The sequence below is a fragment of the Cucurbita pepo genome, chromosome LG02, assembly GCF_002806865.2.
Source record: "Cucurbita pepo subsp. pepo cultivar mu-cu-16 chromosome LG02, ASM280686v2, whole genome shotgun sequence".
In the NCBI taxonomy this organism is placed as follows: domain Eukaryota; kingdom Viridiplantae; phylum Streptophyta; class Magnoliopsida; order Cucurbitales; family Cucurbitaceae; genus Cucurbita; species Cucurbita pepo.
The window spans coordinates 9991500-9998450 of record NC_036639.1 but is presented as its reverse complement, the minus strand read 5'-3'; positions in this window follow the sequence as shown (position 1 = coordinate 9998450).

The following is a 6951-nucleotide window of genomic DNA, read 5'->3' as shown; positions in this document are numbered from 1 at the left end:
TAAATGAAATATTTTATTTAGTACAAATGGAATTTTTATTATGAAATTGGAATATTTTGGTCATTTCACTAACTTATAGGTTAATTAAGAGACCAGTAATAGAGGTTAAGACTTTTATTATTATTTATTATTATTATTATTATTATTATTATTATTCATTTAATTCTATCTGGATTGCATCGTTCTGCTTATGTTTTTCCTTATTTTTTATAATTAAAAAAAAAAAAGAATTATTAATGAAATTTCAAAAAACAATTTTTTTTAAATCAGCCCCATGAAAAGACGAAAAACCCCCTCAATTAAAAAAAAAAAATATATTAAAATAATTTATCAATTTTTTACGGTGAAATTAAAAAAAAAAAATCAATTTTTTTAATGTAAAATCATTAGATTTAATTTTTATTTGAAGATTAATTTAAAAGAAAAATAATTAGACATTTATACCTTAAAAAAGTAAAGCTTAAAAACAAATTAAAATTTAATTAGGAAGGTTAAAAGTCATTTAAGCTACTCAACTAGTTAGCATTTAAGTGATAGTTGTCCCGCACTGGTCCCACATTAATGAGAGTGCACGATGCACTCTATTGGTCCCCTTCCTCCTCTACCTATACTTCACTCTGTAATTCTTGAACTACAGATTGTCCGGTTATTTCGCAAGCTTTAGTTTTCGTGATATTCATCCTAAACGGGACGAGAATTTAATGAAGGAGTTAGAAAAAATTTCTCCTCGTTAACTGAATGAGACTAGAGGAGACCGAGGACAAGAATTATATTTACCGTTCCTGTCTCTGGTATATTTACAGAACTAATCTATTATATTCATATAAGTGAGATGAGAGACCAACGAGAACGAGTATTATATTCAATATTCTCGTCTCTCAAAACTAACTAATTATATATATATATATAATAAATTATTAAAATTTATTAGCAAAATAACTCTAAAATTATATTTGGACCATAAATTTAATGGGGAAAAGGTAAAGTGTAATGGCCAGCTATTAATTTATATTTAAGACCAATTTTATTTATTTAGATTCTAATTTTAATTTTGACTTATTATATATCAATTAAGGTATGTGTTAATAAATAATGTTGATAGTTTCAAATATTTAACAAATTATTTATTTATTTATTTATTAATTTATAACTATTTAGTTCTAGAACTTTCTTCGTAATTTAGTTTTTAAATTAAAAATGAGTAATAATTTAATCTCTATTATATAAAATTTAATAAATAATAATCGTGAATTTTTATAGTTTTGTTTCTAATTAATATTTCAATTAAAAAATTTATTAAATATTAACGTAGTAAAGACTAAATTATTAAAAAAAATTAAAATACACCGACTAAATTATTATACATTAAAGTATAATGACTAAATTGTTATATATTATTGTTCAATAAAAAATTGTTACAAAATAATAATAAAAATACCGAATATCGAAAACTTAGAGTTGGTTTGAGCCTTGAGATTGACTTTTTTTTGTCGGGTCAACCCAGTTAACCCAAAAATAAAGTTATAGCTCTATCCTATTCTCAGACTGCTATGAAAGTTTAAAATATTTGACGTTTGTAACTGATGTTAGTGATTTGTTATGATTGGTGAATGTTTAATATTTGAGTTTTATGAGATTTTAATTATTAATATAACATGTAACCGAGATAAAATTATAAATATAATTTTGTAAAAAATAATTATATATATATATATATATAAAGAAAAGATCAACCCAACAACTTAACCCAACCAAAGGTTGAGTTTAGGGTTTAGGGTTTAGAGCTGAATTGGTCCGTGAATTCTGCTCGAGTTGCTCCGATCAATAACTTAATAAACCGAAAGTAATTGTGAACTCTGCTCGAGTTCCTCCAGTTAATAACTTAATAAACCCAAAATTATTTTTAATATAATTTTTAAATCTTTATTTATTAAAGTGGTTTCGAAATGATCGAAATTAAATATTGTTTCCTAAATGAATTAGTTTTTAAAATAATAAATTATAAGTAGAAGGTACACAGGTAGGGTTGGGTTGATGACACGAACGATTCAAATAGCACAAAGCATCGTCGTGCTATACACCCTCTCAACAACTATCCACAGAAGCATATGGTATATCGTGTGAGTAAGCCAAGAACGAGAAAATTCGAAGGGTCAACCCTTTGCGAACATTACAACCGATGAGTTATAACCTTTATTTATTATTAAAAGCTATATTGTAATTAAAAAACTAAAGAAAAAATATGTATGAAGGTCGAGGAAGTTGCAAAAGGATTCCCGAACAACCCTAGAATGATATAGAAGGTCTTAGAAATATTCCGACCAACTCTCCTGTAGAGGATTAGCTTAGGATCCCACTACTCGTCGTATTTGGTTAGGTATTGCTACTGAGCATGAATTCGAAAGTCATAATGATATTACCGAAAAACATCTTTATCATAATATTTTTGCGTCTCATTTCAGACAATTAACAACAATTTTTTTAGAGCAATTCATCCTTCCCGAACGCAACATACAACTCTCCATTATACTGCACTCTCCATTGTAACTAAAATCTCATAAAATTCAAATATANAAACTCAATGCATATTATATTAATAACTAAAATCTCATAAAATTCAAATATAAAATATTTACACGGTTACAACGCATCGCTAACATCAGTTCAAATTGGCAAATATTCTTAATATTACTAAAAGTAGGGTCGGGTTGTAATCTTATTTTCGAGTAACCGACGAAATTTTCTGTTTTAAAAAATTTAACCCAAACCAAACTGGAAAAAAAAAAATTTAACCCAACCCAACCCAACTCAACCTTTATAGTTTTAGTTGAGTAGACCAGATTGATCGGGTCATCGAGTCATTTTTAAATAGTTTAATGTGGCGTAGAAAAGATTTAATTTAATTGTAGTTTATTGAATGGGGAATGGCATAGACTCATCATTACATCATATTAATGAATATTAATATGAAAATAAAAAATATTAATATTACATAAATAATTAAATAAATATAAATGTTGTATTAGTTGAATTAATTGGAATTAAGATAAGAAATTTAAAATATAATTAGAAGATTGATAGTTGAAGTATAATTAATGGATAATTATGAAGCTTATTTAATAAAGGAAAAATGCTACTTTTTATTTTAAAAAAAAGAAAGGAACTAAAGTAGAATATTGAGTGATACACAAGACATTAGTTAAACAAAATAATAATTAATAGGTTAATATTAAATTGAATTTTTAATAATTTTTTTAAAAATAATTTTAAATTTTAAAAAGTTTTATTAATATTCTTCCAATTATTTAAAAAAAATTTAAAAAATACTCGTAAGATTTTAAAATTAGTATTATTATATCCTATTTTTATAAAAAAAATTCAATTAAATTCTTACAGTCAATATAAGGATGAAAATTGTCTATCAATACCTCATAAATTATATACAAAACGTTTTAATGTTACTTTGGAAATTTGATGATGGTGGTAAATGTAAATGTATTTTTGAAATTTTTAAAAGAATTTAAAACTTTTGGAGGTTAATGAATCTTGTGAAAATCGGGTGTTTTTTAAAATATTTTAAAAGTTTAAGGGTATTTTTAAATAAGAGTATTAGCGTATAGAAATATTTTTGAAATTTTTTAAAAGTTTAAGGATAGTTTTTAAATATTTTAAAAGTTCAAGGGTATTATTGAAACTTTTGAAAATTTATGGGTATTTTTTTAGACAAAGTTTAAAAGTATTTTTATTAATTTTTTCTTTATTTTTTCCGGTGCTGCTTTCAATTTTTTTTTAACATTATTCGATAATCGTTTGGTTTTGAATGGTATAAAATCACGAGAGTGTTCATGGGTTAGGTTGGATCGAGTCGAGATATTTTTTTAAAATAACCTAATTATTTGGATGATAATTTTGTTTTTAATCTAAATAACCTTAGTTAAATAATAAACTCAACTCAATCATAAATAATAAAGTATTTTTATTAATTTTTTCTTTATTTTTTCCGGTGCTGCTTTCAATTTTTTTTTAACATTATTCGATAATCGTTTGGTTTTGAATGGTATAAAATCACGAGAGTGTTCATGGGTTAGGTTGGATCGAGTCGAGATATTTTTTTAAAATAACCTAATTATTTGGATGATAATTTTGTTTTTAATCTAAATAACCTTAGTTAAATAATAAACTCAACTCAATCATAAATATTTTGGGTTAAGTTGGTTTCGATTATTTGGATAATTTATTTTAATTTTAATTTTTAATAAAAGTAAAAGGTTCGTACAACTTAGTTTCAATATATATTTTTTAAAAAATTATCTAATATAATAATAAATTATTTAAAAAATGGTGTGAGAGAATAAATAATAAAAAATAACAATTATGAAATTAAAACAAATCACTTTAACCCAAGAACATTGTTTGAGATTCGAATCACTCCACAAACAAGATCGATCATGTCTAGATTGAATGATTCTTGTTGATCAAATATCTCAATACAAGAACACTTGTTTGAGATTTGAATCATGTCTAGCTTGAATGATTCTTGTTGATCAAATATCTCAACACAAGAACACATGTTTGAAATTTGAATCACTCCACAAGCAAGATTGATCATGTTGAGCTTAAATGATTCTATAGCACAAATAAATAAATAAATAAATAAATATATATAATTTCGTAGGAAAAAAGTAAAAAAAAAAAAAAAATTAAAATTAACCATAAATTTAAGATAGTGATTAAAATTTTTGAGAGTGGAAAGAGTAATTTTAAATCATATTTGCAATAATTTAGGCTTTAAAAAATGATTTTTTTTTATTTTTTTTGATTTTTTTTGTTAAGAATGAGAAATAGAAATAGAATTGGGATCGAAAGTATGATCTTCATTCATGTTTAACACGTTTAAATAGGATACAAACTATCAACTAATACCTAAAAATAGAAAAAAATATATATCTAACTAAATCTGGTAAATAAATAAAATATACGGTTAATCAAATCTATACTAACAACTCCCTAAATATGTGAGATATATTCTAACTAATTATCACCGCAAAATATCCTCTTAATACTCCCCCTCAAGTTGGAGAGTGTATGTCGATCACACCCAACTTGTCCTTCAAAAAGTCAAATTGTTGTCTTCCCAAAGCTTTAGTAAAAACATCTGCCAATTGCATTTTGGTCGATACATAATACGGTTTGATGATTCCAGCTTGTAACTTTTCTCGAACTATATGACAATCTATTTCAATGTGTTTCGTACGTTCATGAAAAACTGGATTGGCTGCTATATGTAATGCTGCTTGATTATCACAATATAATAATGCTGGTTCGGACAGTGAAACATTCAAGTCTTGAAGAATGTATCTTAACCAAGTTAACTCTAAACAAGTATTTGCCATAGCTCGATACTCGGCTTCTGCTGATGATCTGGACACATTAGTCTGCTTTTTAGACTTCCAAGAAATAATTGAATTTCCGAGGAAAATGCAGAACCCAGAAATAGATCGTCTGGAAGTTCGACAACCACCCCAGTCAGAATCGCAATATGCCTGTAATCTTAAATTGTTTTCAGATGGCAGTAGAAGTCCTTGACCAGGAGTGCCTTTGATGTACCTCAGAACTCGAAGAGCTGCCTCCCAATGTGGTTTTCTTGGTTCATGCATAAATTGGCTAAGCATACGAACTGAATAAGCTATGTCAGGCCTAGTGACGGTCAAATATATTAATCTGCCAATCAACCGTCTGTATTTACTTGGATCATTCAACTTCTCTCCTTCAGTTAAAGAAAGTTTCAGATTTTGCTCCATAGGAAATTTGTCTGGACGTGCTCCTGTAAGACCTGTGTCTTGAAGTATGTCTAGAGCATACTTCCTTTGAGACATAAAAATTCCTTTTCTAGATCGAGAAAATTCAATGCCTAGAAAATATTTCAAATTTCCTAAATCTTTGATAAGAAATTTCTGGAGTAAACTAGTCTTGAGATATTGAATTTCTTCGAGATCATTGCCTGTCAACAGAATATCATCAACATAGATTAGAACTGCAGTGAAAGAAGTACCTTTACTCTTAGTAAACAAAGAGTAATCTGCTTTGGACTGAGTGTAGCCTGCATTTTGTATAGTTGTAGAAAATATGGAGAACCAATTGCGAGAAGCCTGTTTTAATCCATAAAGAGATTTATGGAGCCGACATACTGTATTCTCCCCCTGTCGGCGAAGACCTGGTGGTAAAGACATATAAACTTCCTCGTCTAGATTACCATGGAGAAAGGCATTTTGAACATCCAACTGATGGGTGAACCATTTTCGAGCAGCAGCAACAGTGAGTAAGCAACGAAGTGTAGTAAGTTTCGCTGTAGGGGAAAATGTTTCTGTGTAATCAATACCTTCAACCTGAGTGTATCCCTTTGCTACTAGTCGAGCTTTATAACGTTCAACAGAACCATCAGAGTTGTATTTAATTTTGTACACCCAACGACAACCAATAGCTTTATGACCAAGTGGTAGAGGAACGAGAGACCATGTATGATTACGTTCCAAAGCTGCAATTTCATCATTCATAGCCTGCTGCCATAACGGGTCGCCAACTGCCTCGTCATAGGTTTTAGGTTCTGTCTGGGATGTAATAAGAGCTAGAAAAGCACGTTGAGTAGGAGAAAAACGAGAGAATGAAAGGTAATGATGAAGGGGATACCTGGTGCCAGTGCCGGGACTTGAGCTAGAGGTTAAATGATTGGCTCCAGAAGACATCTCATAATCCTTATGCCAAGCTGGAGGCTGTTTAGTACGAGTAGAACGTCGAAGTGGAGCTGATGTATCAGGTGGGATAGGATTGGAATTAGTGGGCGAATCTGGAGAAGGTGGAGGAGACGACGGAGTAGGAGGTGAAGGAATAGAAGGTGGAGGATGGATGTTTGAGTAGGATGGATCATGAAGTGGTACAACAGGAGTCGAAGGA